This window comes from Agelaius phoeniceus, chromosome Z, assembly GCF_051311805.1.
Source record: "Agelaius phoeniceus isolate bAgePho1 chromosome Z, bAgePho1.hap1, whole genome shotgun sequence".
Taxonomy (NCBI): Eukaryota; Metazoa; Chordata; class Aves; order Passeriformes; family Icteridae; genus Agelaius; species Agelaius phoeniceus.
In genome coordinates, this window is record NC_135303.1 from 44,806,096 (window position 1) to 44,823,240 (window position 17,145).

The 17,145-nt window shown below is 37.6% G+C and overlaps 1 protein-coding gene across 8 annotated transcripts in view; it reads right to left on the reverse strand.

The window, feature by feature from the left end:
• Window positions 1-17,145, reverse strand: part of LOC129133064 (leucine-rich repeat and immunoglobulin-like domain-containing nogo receptor-interacting protein 2) — a 484,996-nt gene that overhangs the window by 157,748 nt on the left and 310,103 nt on the right. For 3 of the 8 annotated variants that reach the window (XM_077172068.1, XM_077172065.1, XM_077172059.1), the window contains exon 1: window positions 10,994-11,146. The exons of the other annotated variants lie outside the window; for them this stretch is intronic. The gene's annotated coding sequence lies outside the window, so the exon portion shown is untranslated. Of the gene's footprint in view, window positions 1-10,993; window positions 11,147-17,145 lie in introns of those variants that run through there. 8 annotated transcript variants of the gene reach the window in all.

Here is a 17,145-nt window from a genome sequence, read left to right on the forward strand (position 1 = left end):
AAATCTTATTAAAGATTTCATGTGCTGGGAGACATCTCAAAACTCCTGTTCCCAACTGTTTATTTCACAGCATAAAGGTCAGTTTGCACTGGCTATGTAAAATATTAATTGTAGTAAACTCACACATTGATTAGCATTTGAAAATGTCATGCTAATAAAAATATAAATGAAAAAGAAAAAAGAGAAACTAGAAGTTAGAGAATTCCTATACAACACACAGTTAAAATGCTTTTCTTCTGAAGTAATGGGGATTAACAAAGAGCACAGTAGATGTCTGTAGAAGTGTATGACTCTATTTAGCTTTCCTTGGCTGGACAGGGTTCAGCCTCCTCACCTTCTTCTGTCCTCAGTTATAGAGCATGGGCTATGTCTGCTTGCCTTAGACACCCTTAGACACTGCAGTACAGTTTCATTTCTGAGAAAATCTATGCAGCAGCAAAAATTCACAACAGTGCTTTTCCAGTGGAATGAAGCATTTCAAGCATAACTCTTGAAACGACCTGAGGCAAACACAGGAAGATCAAAGAAACCTAAAGGAAATTATGCTAATGCTCAGATGAAGCATAATAAGCAACCTCTAACTACAACTTATATAATCCATCTGCCTTTCCTCTAAAGACAACAAATGTCTTTCACTGGTTTTACATTTTGAGAGGTTAAAACCAAAGTATTTTTTTATCAGTTGTCCCATTGTACAAATGAAAACACCTATAGAATCACAAAATCACTTAGATTCACAGACTAGTTTCTTTTGGAAAGAACCCTAAAGGTCACACAATTTCAACTACTCTACCATGGGCAGGAATCCAACCCCCTAGATCATATTGCTCAGGGCACCATCCTAATAGGTTTTGAGCACTTCCAGGGGTGGGGCATCTCCATCTTCTCTGAGCAACCTGTTCCAGTGCCTCAACACCCTCATAGAACTCAGCCTGTCTTTGCAGGAGAGGTGCTCCAACACTTTGGTCATCTTTGTGGCCCTCTTCTGGGACAATTCTAACTTGTCCATGTCCTTCCTATGCTGAGACATCAGAGCTGGATGCAGGGCTCCAGAGGGGCAGAATCTCCTCCCTCCCCTGCTGGCCATGTTGCTTTGGCTACAGCCCAGGACACGTTTGGCTCTCTGGGCTGAGAGTGCACATGGCAGGGTCATGTCCAGCTTTTTATTTATCAGAACTCCCTAATTGTCCTCCACAGGGCTGGTCTCAATAAGTTCATCTCCCAGTGTGTGTCTGTGCTTGGGATTGCCCCAACCCAACACCTTGGGCCAACACATTTCTTTAACTTCATGAGGTTCTTGTGGACTCACTTCTTGAGCTTGTCCAGGCTGCCCTGGGTGGTTTCTCTTCTTTCTCTTGTGCCCACTGCACCACTAAGCTTCATGTCCTCTGCAAACTTGCTGAGGATGCACTCAATACCACTGTCCATGTCACTGATGACAATACTGAAGAGCACTGGTCCCAGGACAGAGCCCTGAGGGACAGCATTTGTCACTAGCCTCCACCTGGACACAGAGCCAAAACTCCCTGTCTGAGTCCATCCATCTAGAGAATACTGCACCATTCAAATGCATACCTCCCCAGTTTGGAGATGAAGGCCATGTCAAAGGCCTTACAGAAATCTAGATTACATTTTAGGGTTTAGATTGAAAAAGTTCTTTAAGATTGAGTTCAGCTGTTTACCCAGCACTGCCAAGTCTATGATCAAATCATGTCTCTAAATAACACATCTATATGACTTCTAGATACTTCCTGGTATGGTGACAACCATTTCCCTGGACAACCTGTTCCAATGTTTGACAACCTTTTTGGAGAAGATTTTTTTTTTTGTAAATATCCAATCTAAACTTTGCCTGGCACAATTTGAAGCTCATTCTTATAGTCCAATCAATTGTTACTAGGGAGAAGAGACTGACACTGAACTGTTCACAAATAATTCTTTTTTTGAATAAGTTATGAGCTGGAACTGTTTCTTCCTGCACTACATTCACATAACTATAGACAATGTGCTTAGTTCAGCTTAAGATATGACCACTTCTCAGCTGAGATGTAAAAATGTGTCATGTGAATATTCTTAACTTATTTCAGTTGGAAAGTATATCGATCACCTTAAATTGCTTTCATATTTTACATAATTCTGATCAAAGTAAAGGTACTACTACTTAACTAAATGCAAAATGAATGGAGAGGGCCCTAGATATCAGGCTAACAGAATGATATATGATCTACTTTTTAGCATGGTTAAGATGTAAAAATTAAAACTTTCCTATCCCTTTCTTATGATGGTTGTGTTGTCACGTGCTGTAATATTTTAACAGAGGACCAAGATGCCACAATTTATGTGCTAAATGGATGAGTCCTGAATAGTTGGAATTATTTTTCACTGATAATAATAAAAAGAGAGAAACAGCAAATCCTGTTGGTTATTGCACAAATCCAAATGGATTAACAGCATGAGTATATAATATGAACAAAAAAACCCAGAGAGCAAAAACATAAGTTTCTGTTTTAAAGTGTCATTCTAATAAAATCTAAGACAAAAATGTCAAGACTTAGTAATCATGATATCTGAGAATCTCATTAAATGATGGTATAGAAGCAGGAAACATATCAGGCTTGACACAAAAAAATATACTACTTACAGGTAGTAAAGCACATATATCAATATGCAAAAAAATGTTGTTACAGACTTAATAAAAAACATCCAATCATCAAAAAAAACCTGCATGAATTCAGATTTGAGCACAGGGTGGGCCTAATTTTTTTTTACATTTATAACTAAGGAATGCTGGCTTCATGGTTTCTCTTTTCTCTCAGTGGATATTTCTACAATGTATTTTCATTTAAGGAGTTAACAACTTCAGTAACCTGTATTACTAAGATACCTGAAAGCTACTAAATGTATTATCCACAACTTCAAAAAGTGGAATTGTGCATAAAATTATACAAATGGTATAATTTTGGTGCGATATGTTTCTGTGAGGTACTGAAACATTAGTGGTTAATGACTAAAAAAAACTGTCAATGTAAAAATGCAATGGTTACTTTGCTGAGGTCAGGTTTGCACCCCCTGTCCCGAAAAGAAGGGGAGGAGGAGAGCATGGTGGTGAAAGCTCTGATCCACATCAGACAGAGCAAAGGAACACCCACCCCTGGATGACACAAGCTGGGTTTTGATCCAGATGAGGGAGAAGGCAAATAAGAAGCAGTCCCTGCTGAGGCACCACAGTGCTTTTGATCACGCCAATGTCCTCCCTTACACAACTGGCTCAGGTGTAAAGCTCCCCAGGGAGGTACTGGGATATTCTAATCTGCTGCAAGAAGACTACTAACAAGAACTTGAGTTACCTCTGCCTTGAGGGGCAGATCTTATCAGTTTCAGAAATGGAATTTCTTATTCTCCAGTGTCCTTTACAAAGTAAAAAATTGTCACCAGTGCTGTTTTCCTCTTTCTTCCTAAAGCTTTAAATATTCAAGGACAATTATGGTCTGTGTTACATCAGTAAAATTTTCATTCCATATAAGTGGCAATGTTTTGATGGTTGTGGAGCTGCAGTGGTAGCCTCTGTGAATAGAAACCAAGGCTGCCAGGACAGAACAATGTCTGTTCCAGTATACTGCAGAGCAACCTGGTCCTTGCTAAGCCCATTGGCCATGGTAATGGTAGTGCCTCTGTGATAACAGTTCTAAGAAAAAGAAATCCTGCAGACAAATTGTAAAAAAGAGGAGTGAGAAAATGTGAAAGAGCCCCGCAGGCTGCAAGGTCAGTGAATGACGGGGAGGAGGAGATGCTCCAGGTGCCAGAGAAGAAATTCCTGGCAGCCCCTGGAAAAGACCATGGTGATGCAAGTTGTATCCCTGCAGACCATGGAGGTCCATAATGGAGTACATATCTACATCCAGCCCATAAGGGGATGCCATTCCATAGCAAGGGTGTGCCTGAGGAAGGCTGTGTAGAAAATTCATGCTGGACCACATTCCTGGCAGGAGCTGTAGCCTGTGGAGAAGAGTCCATACAGAAGCAGGGCTTCTGGCAGAGGTTGTGGCTGGTGGGGGATCCTTTCTGGACCAATCAATTTTTGAAAGATTCTTCTCTGTGGGAAGAATTCACACTTGAGCAGTTCTGAAAGAACGGTATTCTGTGATGTGGATATCCCATACTGAAGCACAAGAAAAATGCAAAGGAGTGACAGTGATAAAGTGTTATGGCTTAATCTCCATTCCCCATCTGGCTGCGCCACTCAGAGAGGAGGTATAAGGATTGGCAATGGAGGAAAAAAGCTGATCCTGGGGAAAAGCGGGGGAGGCAGAGAGAATGGAGAGAGAGGTGTAGGTTTGTCTAGTTTTGTCTTTGATCTTCACTATTCTACTCCATTTTAAATTCCCCATATATATAGTCAATCAAGTTGAATTTGTTTTGCCCATGATTGTAACTGGTAGGTGAACTCCTTGTGTTTGAAAAAACCTATGAATTTTTATATTTTTTTTGCTGCTCTGTCCTCTTGAAGAAAGGGAGTCAGGAACTGCTTGGGTGGACATCAGTCATCCAGACCAGATCAACCCACAGAATGCTGTAGATTAATTTGGAAGAAACTTCCACCTTAGGAGAAACTGCAGAATTGCTTCTCCCCATTATATGAGGCAGCAGTGGAACTAACAGAATCAGAGAGCAGAATATATTCCCAAACACAAAGAGAAATACAACATGTCCACCTCCTTGCTAGAGGAAAAACTACCAGAGGAAAGTAAGAGGAACACTAATGTTCTAATTTGACAGAATTTGTTACAATGAATCATAACTTTGCCTTTCAACTGCAAACACAATTATTACTGTGATAGTTGCAGCACAGAAAAGGTGATAGAGGAAATCCAAAATTCATGTCATCGCTTAATGAAATCTATCTTCTGTAAATATATACACATATGTATAGTCTGTAGGCAGAATTTCTGACATTACCACACATTCCTTTGAATGTGATTTTGTCCATACAGGAATAATGTATAAAGATGTCTCTAAAAATATATGAAATATGCACATATACCATTTTACCACTTGCATATACCATTTGCACATTTAGTTTCACTTATGCTTTAAGCTAGATCTACAGCAATAGAAGAGTATATTATTCTCAAAAATACTTTTTTGATCTTAAACATACCTCATTACAGAGAGGAAGCTCTGTATTAGGACTAAATATTTGTTTGTGATGAATGGCTATTTGATATGATGCCTAGAATAATTTTATTGTAGTCTGTGCCTAATAAGCACTCACAATTTAGTTGCAGCAACCCATGAAGTAAAGTAATTGTCAAAGATACCAACAGTGTCAGATCCAACTCTCAAGTTTTTGGAAATATCACTTGAATATTACTCAAATGTCTCAAACATAAATTGTTGGAAAAAAAGTGTTGTTCAATGTTCCTCATACATAATATCTTATGCAATAATGTCTTAAAATATCTTACAGCCATGATCTTAACTTTCACCATTAAGAGGGATGTTTAATAATCTTAATAACATATGTATTTTACCTGAATTAATAGATTTCAAAAAAAAAAATTGCATTGCAATATTAAGAATGGAGATTTTTATTTTTATTTTTTATTTCTATGGTTTCAGCTTTTTTTCCAGGAAGCTATTTTCACTCACAGAAATTTGGAACACTGAATCTGCTATGAAACATGTGAAATTTCAGTTGTCAAGTTACAGAGATTGCAAAGGACATTTTAAAGGTGATTTTATTGTATGACCATATGCTAGAAGATTTCCATTCTTCCTCCTGACTTTTTGTAGGAAGAAAGAATGGGGTATTATTCAACTGACTTGGACAGCTCATCTCAAGCTTCTAAAATGTATCATTTCCAATGTTCATTTAGAGAGTTCTTAAAATGCTTACTGTTTATTTGACAGAGCATGAGACTTACATCCAGTTTAGGAGCTTTATATCTCAATATACAATGGCTGCTGAGTGTGCTTGCTTTGACAATCTGTATTGAACCGTCCCCAACTATAATAGCATCATCAAGCTGCATCACACTGAGGCAGCCATTTGTTCATTCCCATCTCATCACAGAATGATGGTCTTGTGGTCTCAGATGTGTGCAAATACCTGTTTTATTCACAGTGCCACAAAAGATCAGCCAATAAGAATAGAAAAGCAAACGCTCATAAAACTTGAACTATGAAATAATGGAATTGTAAAGAAAGAAATTCAAAGTGCCATTTGAATTTGATGAAATCCTCAGACAACCAAACTACAACCTGAACCAATGTAATGTAGAGAAATGTCTGTGAAAAATAATAGAACATTTTAAATGTGCCTATGGTGGAATGGAAATCTAACCCAACAGGACACTCTGAGAAAAAGAAAGAATAAGAGACCTTTATATCAGTTTTTATGTAACCACACTTTGCATAGCAAAGGGTTGGGAACTAGAAGGAATGGCTCAAATAACTTGACATTTCCTTTGATACAGTGGTCCATCTTTTTTTTTCTTATTTTTTTCTCTTTTTTCCAATTTATCTATTTCTGTGAAGTGATGAACATCCAAAGGGGTGGTATTTAAAAATACTTGAAAAATGTTATATTCAGGGTCTTGATTGCTAACCTGATCTAGATTGGATGTGTTCTGCTTTTCAGCTGCACCTTGTGGCAGGGAAGACTTTATTGAAGAAGTCACAGTGCTATGTGGTTTTAACTTCTCTTGTCAGCGCCAGCATAATTGTGTTGACACACTCAAGATGTCCCTAAGCCTTTTTCCACACTTCTCTTTGCCTCATCTTTTTGTAAGGTCCTCTGTAATGAAACAATTTTTTGTAACTTTCCCTAGGAGCTAATTTTTTTTTTATTAGGGAGCATGGTGGTGTTTGGTACATTCGATTTCCTCTGTTGGCCTGCTGAAATTGCTAGACAATTGAAACTTATTGATTGATGGGGTGATAAAATGATAAATAGAAGGATAAAACCTCCAAGATAGGAGCTAAGTTAGAGAAATAAAATTCAGAAGTGACTTTGTTTTTAATTGCAACATAAATTTGAGAAAAAGGGTTATGAGATTTCATTTCTACAAATGCTTATGGGGGTGAGTTTGAAGAGGCAAAATGAGCCCTTCTGGGCTTATATGGCCCATTGTGTAAAGTTGTATTTAAGTAATTAAGGGCAGTAAAGGCTCAGTGGGGAGGACCAACTAGAGTGCAAAGCAGGGAAATGGACAGTTCCAATGTGCACCACTGACAATACAATTTGCTTACATCATAAACTATCAGATGTGGAAAAATCTGTTAAAAGACTGAAATGGGATAGAAGAGTAAAAAAGAAAAAAAAAAAAAGAAGAGGAAGAAATCATCCTTGGTTTTCCAGTGAGACAGTGTACCAATAAAAGGATCAGTATACTGTCAGTCACATTCCCACAGTGTTTACACAGGAAAAGGAAGACTTTCTCAGAGGTCTACTGACTAGATTTTCCCCGATTTAACTATGCAAATAGATTTTATCTATAATAATTTTAAAAATTATTATGATTGTAATAAAATTAATAACCTGACCTCAAATGGAAAGGGAAAAATATTTATAGAAACTTGTCTTCTTTCAGGAAGTGTTTATCATTATAGCTTCAAAATCCAAAAATGTGACTAACAATAAAAAGACAATTAAAATTAAAAATACAAAGGGTTAAAGGTTTAATTTTTTTTGCTTTCTGGTTTTTAAAGGACACAATCTTTTAAGGACCATTTTCTGCCTCTAAAAATCACAGAATACCTTATATAGAAATGAACACTATATTTTCAAGTATTTACATGGCTTAGGAGCCTTTTATTCCAAGAAGACAATAGCCTCTAAATTAAATTCAAGAAATCACAAGTAACTAAAGAGAATTATTAAGAAAACACAATTTCAAAAGAAAATTAAAAAAAAATGGATGAAGAAAAATCAAAAAGAAAGAAAGTTGTAGTATCAGTTCCAAGTCTGTCAAGCTCAGAATACCCTCCATAAATCACTGGAGCAGTCGAAAACTTGATCAGCTCATCCCTGAACTCCCAGATATCCTCACTTCCTACTTCATTTTGTGAGTAGACTACTGTAAACAGCCCTAGATTAACTTGGAGCTATCAGTCTATTGCACATGGTATTATTATTAGTCACTCAAAGCCTCCAGATATAAAACATACAATTGCCCCCAGGTCTTTTCTGAAAGTACAGTTCAGTTAGCTAGTTTACATAGCATATTCAGCTTTTGTTGCGAATGGCAAATGTAAAGCTTTCCTGATATGAACTCACCAAATTTTGGGACACTTTCATTTTTGTTAATACTCATGGAAATATCCTGAGTTTGCCATGTGTATTTATATAATATTTAAATTTCTGTTGTGCAGAAACTTTAAAAGATAAATATTATTTGTTGAAAACAGAATAAGATGTGGAAAGGCATGAACTTGGGGGGGATCATTTTATAACCATGTCATAAGAGGCTAAAACCAGCATTGAAATATCCTGACAGACTTCTCATACATTAGCAATATTGCCATTAAATCAAAGTAGAAACCAAACCAAATCAAAACAGAAAACAAGTTTTCTCGGCAAAAAGTCCCACTAAAAGTAAACCTGTAAAAAATAGTGCCTTAATTTTACTGTTTGAAGAATTGCTTTAAGCTTCCATGTACTGAAAAGAGTCTCTTACAAAAATATTTGAGTTTTTCATTAGGTGACCAAGGTTACCATTGCTCTCCCTCCAGTCCATAAAAGAGCACTGGGCCTTGATAGGATATCAATTGCCCTGTGCCATAGTGCTACCATGCAAAATTTGAGGGGAAAATAGGAAGATCTTGATTTGGCAGTTAATTTTCCCACTGCTTCTTGGAGGTTTTTTTCTAAGTTCATTGGCTAGTAAAGCAATTTAAGACTTATGAGAAAGGATTTCTCCCACCAGTTGCTTGTAAAGCTCCTAATTTTTGGCCCATTTTTTCAGCCAGAAGTGTATCATAGAAAGCTGGAAACAGTTTATCCTTTGATGTAAATGGTGAAAAGTTTGAACCGTTATTGTGACAACAAACGTAATAACAGTTTAAGTGTACTTAGTTTTTACAGTGCAGATCACATAAGACTACTACAAATGAGGGACAGCACAGAGAAAAAGTAATATTTTCTGAAAGGCAAAATAAGAATTGCATGTGGGATTAGCTTCTTGTGTTCCACATACTACACAGTTTGAAAGCCTTGACCTCTATCACTGTTGACTTCTATTTAATAGCTAACTTTTAAATTAAATGTTACAATTTCTTTTAAAAATGGATAAAAAATTGAGTCTTAAGGAGATAAATATTAGTGAGGCATAAACAATCCTGATGCAACAGGATCCTGAATAACAATCCTGATCCAACTTCCCATTCATATCACCAGAATAAAGCTACCATGAGAAATACAGACACATGAGAAGAGCATTTTAAAAAGGCTGTAGGTTTCTATAGGAAAATAAAATGAAACTAGAAACACATATATACATATATAATACTATATATATTGTTATTTTAAACACTTTTCTTCTCACTATATATCAGCATGAAAATTCCCCAATTATGATGGGGATGATGAGTTGCAACATTGTGTTTCTGAAGTTGGTAGTCATATTTCAGTCACTTGCCAACTTTTTTCCCTTTTATTTTTAAATTTTTTTATAAAATCATTTTTTAAATGTTAAAAACTGCAGTCTGTTAAAAATCTATTAGTTAAATTACTAGTTTTTATGTCAGAGAATAGTTCAGTTGCAGGATTAAGTGGTTGATATGTATTTTTCTTGACAGTTACAAAAATAATTCTGTTGCAAATACTTTTTTCTGAAAACAGGCAGAATACAATGGTAGTGCAGCTGTGAAATAGATACAGATATAGCTGACCTGCATCTGTCTGAGTGTACTCCAAACCTAGAAGTCTGGAGAAATGGATGTGAAGACAGTTTTCTGTACTTCTCTATGGGCTGTCTTTTACTCATGGGGTCATGTCTGGAGGTTGTACAGTCCAGATCACAAAGTACAGTGTCACCTGAACACTGCTCTAATGTTTCCTGAGCCAAACTGTGTATTTGTATGGTACAACTCACATTGGCGTAAGCCTAGAATTTGTTCAGCAGTATCTACTGCTGCCCTAGACATACTTCAGGACAGTTTTGACTAGATCTGGTAAATAATATATCAATTCTTTATTCTTTACCAAGGAGAAAATCACCCATAAGCTGGAAGCATCTTAGTTTAACACATTGTCTTGATTCTTAGATTTAGTTTGTACCAGAGTGCCATGATCCTGAATAGTTTTCAAGATTTTTACTTGAAAAGATAAAAGCTACAGCAACATACAGAAAAAAAAGATACAAAACTGTTCTTGATCTTCCCCCTGCCTTGTGAAACATCCATCAAAATCAGATAAGACAGACTGACTTTTGGTAATGTTTTAGTGCGTCCTTACCACATTGCCTTATCTTAAGTCAATTGGTTTCTGCAGGTTATTCTAAGAAATGAGATGGGTTGTTTAAACAGGAGTCTTAGAGATGAAAGACATTTCTCAGTATCTAATAATAATAAATAATAATAAACCAAATATTATGGTAAAATAAACAGAAAATCAGCCCTAAAATTCATACATCTAACAATGTTTTAATAAAATAACATACATAGATGACACTAAACTCTGTTAACTGAATTATTTACATTTTTTTTATTGCTCTCATAGTGGTTATATGCTATTGGGTGTAGAAATTCTTCTTGCTATCACAATGTAAGGAAATAACTCTGTCTCCTTTTGTCAAAAATTTTTTTCTCTAAAGAAAACAGTTTACTGTACAAAATAAAGAGCTGCTCAGAATAAAAAGTATGAAAGTCACTTGCAATTGTGATTGTGAAATAGATTTTTTTTGCACAGAGGGAGCACTGAGATAGAACTTGCAATTGAAAAAACCTGAAAACTGACAATAAAAAAACCCAAAACCTATTTCAATAGACTTACCTGTTTAATTCTCTTAAAAGTTCAACACTTCTTCTTCACCCCACAAATCTTTAAGCCACTGGGTGAAGTCAAAATACAGCACTTGATCATAATAATCCCAGCCTCTCATGGACAACAGCATCTCTCATGGCACCACACTCATAATGCTTGAAAACACCTGGAAAATGCAGATATTCTTACATTTTTATAGAAATATACTCAACCATGTCTTAATATAAGGAAATACAAGCACTTTATCAATGACTACATTATAAAGGAGTATAAAACCATCAATATCACTTGGTGAACAAGATGGGGACTGAGAAGTGCGTGTTCCAGAAAACATATTTTAGCTGAGTATATGCAATTCTGTTGCACTTATTGATCCATTAAAACTCTCAGGAATTAGAAATCATATTTATCTTTTTTTTAAAAATCGCAGATTTTCAGACATAGACTTGTAAGTCCTTTCTCATTTGAATTTCAAAATTAGTATCTTCTTCTGAACAAAACAGAATCTTATTTGAGAAAGGTCATGGAAATATTTCAGTACAATTGTAGTTAGTTGTTCCATGAGAGCTTTGCTGAGTACCATTTTGTTGAGTATCTTTAATGGAAAATTGTACCATCCAAATGGATGATGCAATGCAAACCGATAGCAATAGTAGGCTCTTCTCTTTACTAAGCAAAACAAGTAATCAGGTGGTATATTGAAAGATGGTTGCAACATTAATCTAGATCTCTGCTTCTGTATAGTTGCAGTATTTCTTGAAAAAATTTGCTACCATTTAGAAGTACCTGCCAGTAATTCACAGAATCACAGACTCACTTCTGCTCAAGGAACTAATGAGGAATGTCCCTGGAAAAGTGCTTTTCAAGTCACTGGAGTCAGTCAATACTGACACCTTTTGAGCACCACCTCCAAAGGGCACAGTAGCAGGCAATTCCAAAGTGTCAGAAGTCAAGCAAGCAGGACAAAAGGCCAGCCTGCCTGTCAGGGATCTTCTTTTGAAGATAAGGCAAAAAAGGAAGGTGTAAGTGGGAGCAACGTCAGGTAGTGTGGGAGGAATACAGAAATGCTGCTTACCACTTTAGGGAAAAAATTCATTCAAAAATAGTTCATAGAGCTGGTTGATTTCTTTGCAAAGCCTCTCTTGATGATTTTTTGAATGGTCTTGGGAATCTGGAGAGGTCCCAGCTGACAAGAAGCTGAGGAACGTTGTTCTAATCTTTAAAAAGGGCCAGAAGAATGAGACTGGAAAATACAGGCTTGTCAATCTCACTTCACTCCCTGGTAAGGTTATAGAGAAGACTATTCTGGGGGATACTGAAAAACTAAATGGAACCTGAATGACAGCACAGTCACCAGCATGGCTTCTTGAGGGGAAAGTCCTGCTTGTCAAAACTTTCTTCTTTTTATGACAAGGTAACCCACCTAGCTGATCAAGGGAAGCTAGTTTTGTAATCATTTTGCATTTCAGTAAAGCTTTTGATACTGTGTCTCACAGAAACCTTCTGGACAAAATAGCCAGCACACAGCTGGATAAACACATCATGAGGTAGGTGAGCAATCACAAGTCTGTGTGTCTTGCTTACAGGTCAGGCACAAAGGATCACAGTGAATGGGGTGACATCAGACTGAGGAACTGTCATTGGCTGCCTTCCACAGGGCTCCATCCTCAGTCCTGTGCTCTTCAACATCTTCATTAGTTATGTGGACACAGGACTAGAAGGGATTCTAAGTAAGTTTGCAGTTGATACAAAATTGGGAGAGACTGATGACTCTCCTTAAGTCAGGGAGACCCTGCAGAGAGACTTGGACAAATAAGACTGCCGGGCAATCATCCCAAATATGAAGTTCAACAAGGGCAAGTGCCAGATTCTGATGGCACTGGGCAATCATGGGTTTATGTACACACTAGGGAATGAGATACTGGAAAGCAGTGCCATGGCAAGGGACCTGGGAGTCCTGGTCGGTGGCAAGTTGAACATGTGTCAGCAGTGCCCCAGCAGCCAGGAGGGTCACTTGTGTCCTGGGGACATCAGAAACAGCATCATCAGTGGGGCTCTGCTCTGCACTGGGGCGGCGTCACCTCGAGTGCTGGGGGCACCTTTGGGTGCCACAGTGTAAGAAAGATGTAAAGCCATTACAGAGTGTCCAAAGGAGGTCAAAAAAGATGGTGAAGGGCCTTGAGGTGAAGACATATGAGGAGTGTCTCAAGTCACTTGGCCTGTTCAGCCTGGAGGAGACTGAGGAGAGAGCTCATTGCAATTACAACTTTCTCATGAGGGGAAGAGGAGCAGCAGACACTGATCTCTTCTCTGTGGTGAGCAGTGACAGGACACAAGAGAATGTCCTGAAGTTGTGTCAGGAGAGGTTCAGGTTGGCTATCAGGAAGACGTTTTCACTCAGAGGGTATTTGGGCACTGGAGCAGGGACCTCAGAGAAGTTGATCAGACAGAGTTCGAAAGCTTTTGGACAATTCTTTCAGGAACAAGATGTGACTCTTGTGTATGCCCTATGCAGGGCCAGGAGTTGGACTTTGACAATCCTCATGGGTCCCTTCCACCTTGGCATATTCTGTTATTTTTGGATTTATGTTGGAAGAGACCTCTAAGATCATAGAGTCCAACCTGTGATTGATCTAGACCGTACAACCAAGTGCCATGTCCAGTCATTTCTAGAATACCTGCAGGAATGGTGTCTCCACCACCACCTCAGGTAGTCAGTTCAAATGCTTACCAACCCCTTCCATGATATCAAACCCCAACCTTACCAGAAGCTATTCAAGGCTACATTCTCTTGTTTTGTCACTGGTTTTCTGGGATAAGAAACCTGTCACTGGTTTTCTAGCCAAGCCCTATCTTTCCCCTATCTCCTTTCATATACTTGTAGAGAATTATAAGGTCTCTCCTGAGCTTTCATTTCTCCAGGGTAAACAACCCCTACTCCCTCAGACACTTCTCATATGACTTAGAAATCAAGTGGACTTTCTGCTACATTCTAGCTGGTTTTTTTTCAGAGTTTAAACTACAGTGCACCTACCTCTTTCACTAAAAAGATGAATAATTTAGATAAGTTTACTTAAAAAAGCTGTTTTACCATCTGTTCTCTGTCACTGAAATGTTTGGACCAATGAACAGATATCATGGTAAATACCAAATGGCCCTCGGATAAGGTAAGTTCATCCAGGTGATACACTGATCTATGCTTTCCTTAAGAGCCCCAAATTGTTATTTCAGTCCTTGTTGAAATTTAAAGAGCACTGCTCCTAAACATCTCAAAAGTTCTGTACGTTCCCCTTCCACAAGTGTTGCATATGGCTTTTAATAGAGAGAAGGAAAACACGTGTACAGAGGTGTTAGTTCCATGCATATGTACGTATGATAAAAAGAAAATATTCTATCTGCATTGAGAAACATCTGAAAGAAAATTACAGTAAAATTAGTTTTGCAAATATTTCAAAAGTTAAAAAATAATATGGCTTCTAAACAAATTAAAGCCTTCAGCCTACATTTAACCTGCAGCAACTGAAGTAAAATGAATGAATCAAAGGAGAAACTGTTGTTCAGCCTTCATCAGGCTTTGCCCAGTTTGGAAGTGAGAGTTCAATGCATCTGAAGCATGATGCATTTCCATGAAAAACAAAGTTCCAAGCCTAAAAAATTTATCATCCATGACTTCAAATGGAAGAGCAACCATATCCATTGTTTTAGGATCGTACTGGACTAAATGACCAGAAATTACAGTATTATTTTCATCATACACTAGGCGAGATGAATGCAGGAAAAGATAAAGATTAGTGGAACATACTTTAAAAATCAACTGAATATGTTGCATTGAGGTGCTAATGGGTTTTTTTTTATCTAATCCAGTGCATATAGATCAGTCACTGATTGATGCCTGGGTCTCCATTATCAAACACAGAACAGAATTTTACTGAAATTGAGGAATGAACGCACTAATATTCACACTATCATAATAAATCTACTGTGGAACTCAAAATACATGGGAAAGGGTTCTTTATCTTTGCTTGTAATTTCCATCATAACACCTCCTGTAGAGCAGCAAGAAATTTTTCTCCAAAAGCATAATATCACAGACACCTAAAGGAGTATAAAAAAAAAGTAAAGATTTTATGACCATCTTCCAGAAATGCACAGGAAAATTTTATTAAATTGTTGTCATAAAATCTTCAGAATATGTTGGACTGTGTATGTTCAAAGTTAAATACTCCAAATATTTTTTAAAACTCTGTGATATTTCTGCATCTTACAGGAAAGAAATTAACTAAGATTTCAGATTTGGATACATCCAAACTATATGATCAACTTTGATCTTTAATGTAAGTGACAAAGGCAGAAGGTAATATGAGGGATAAAGTTTCTCCAGAAACTAGAATTTGATAATAACATACACAGGGGACATTCTTGAGTCAGAAAAAGAGAAACTGGGCTGAAATGGTCAAAATGAGAACTGATGCCTGATCTTAACCATTTACTTCTCTAAAGTGATAGCATGGAAAATAACAAATTTTCAGTTCCCTTGAAATTGCAAGATAAAGCTTAAAACTAACAGTCAATTAGATAAAAGAATGTGAAAGTAGACACACAGGATGGTAAATGTAGCTGGAATCAGTGGATAAACACACAATGAGGAACCTATGTGATTTTTGTGGCGAACTTCTGTAACAAAAAAAGAACAGTGCATGCCCTAAGAATAGTGTAAGGCAGGGCCACTTACAGTTTTGGGGGCTGTCAGTGAGTACAACCACCAGAAACTCCTTTACATGACCCTCTAAGACCACAAAAGGAATTCCAGTAAAAGGGATGAGGTATATAAGTTAGTGCTAGGAAAAGTTATATTTATCTATTAGCTAGGAAGTATGTTGCAATGAGTAGAGGAAAATCTTCCAAATGTGTCCAACGTTGTAATAAAGAACACCTGCTTTCTAATACCTCAAATTGTGTTAGAAAGTTTATTCTCCAGCCAATTTTGGAGTCAAAAGAAAACTGCTTAAAATTAGAACAATCTAGAGCAGAAAAAGTAGATAGGAATGGTGTTTGACCCCATGAGGGTAGGTATTTGTCTCTAAATACCAATAGATGGAGCAGCAGGCAAAATTTCCACTAGTGTGCTAACCCAAACCCACACACCTGTGCTAACAAATGGGGATCACCTGTTAGTTCAGGACACCACAAAGAGAGATTCCTTCTTCAGAAAGGCCCAAAGCCATCCTTCACTGGATTGGAGGGTGAAACGAGGGAAGAGAAAGACAAAGAATATGGACTGTTTGCAAGACAAGCATTGGCTGAGAGGTATGAAAAGATTTCAAGGATAAAACTCAAATATGTGGCCACAGGTAACTTTGCAAGATCTCCTATAAATAATTAAGCTCTGAAGACAGAGCATTAAAAAAAAAAAGTGAAGGAAAAGGTATGTTTGATCCCCTGCTTTGCTCGTTTTGGCTGGGATGGGATTAGTTTTCTCCCTATTAATTACTATGGGGTTCTGCTTGCATTTGTTCTGGAAACCGTACTGATAACAAAGGCATATTTTTGCTACTGCTGAGCAGTGCTATGACAGACACAAGGTCTTTGTTTCTCCTCACCTATGCCACCAGTGAGGAGGTTGAGGGCTGCACAAAAAGTTGGGAGGTGACACAGCTGAGACAGCTGACCCCAAATGACCCAAGGGATATCCCATACCACATGGCATCAGGCTCAGCATATAAAGTTGGAGGGAAAAGGGGAAAGGGAGGGGAGATTTGGAGAAATGGCATTTGTCTGCCCAATTCTAGATTAGGCATAGTGGAGCCCTGCTGTCCTGAAGATGGCTGAACAGCTGCCTGTGGATGGGAAGTAGTGAATGATTACCTTGTTTTCCTTTGCTTTACCTATTGAACTGTCATTATCTTAATCCACAAAAGTTCTCTCACTTTTACCCTTCAGGAGGGAGTGAAGGAGTGGCTATATAAGGAGGGGCTTAGTTGCCAGCCAGGGTTAAACTGACACCTGATAAATTATGTTTCATAGGTCAGATCCACCATAAAAATCAACAAAGCAAGAAGATACCAACATAAATAAATTAGGAGCTGAGGTCTGTAGAGAAATCCGAGGAAGAAATATTGAGCAATAAAGAGAAACAATGTCATGAGAATTTAGGAGGATTT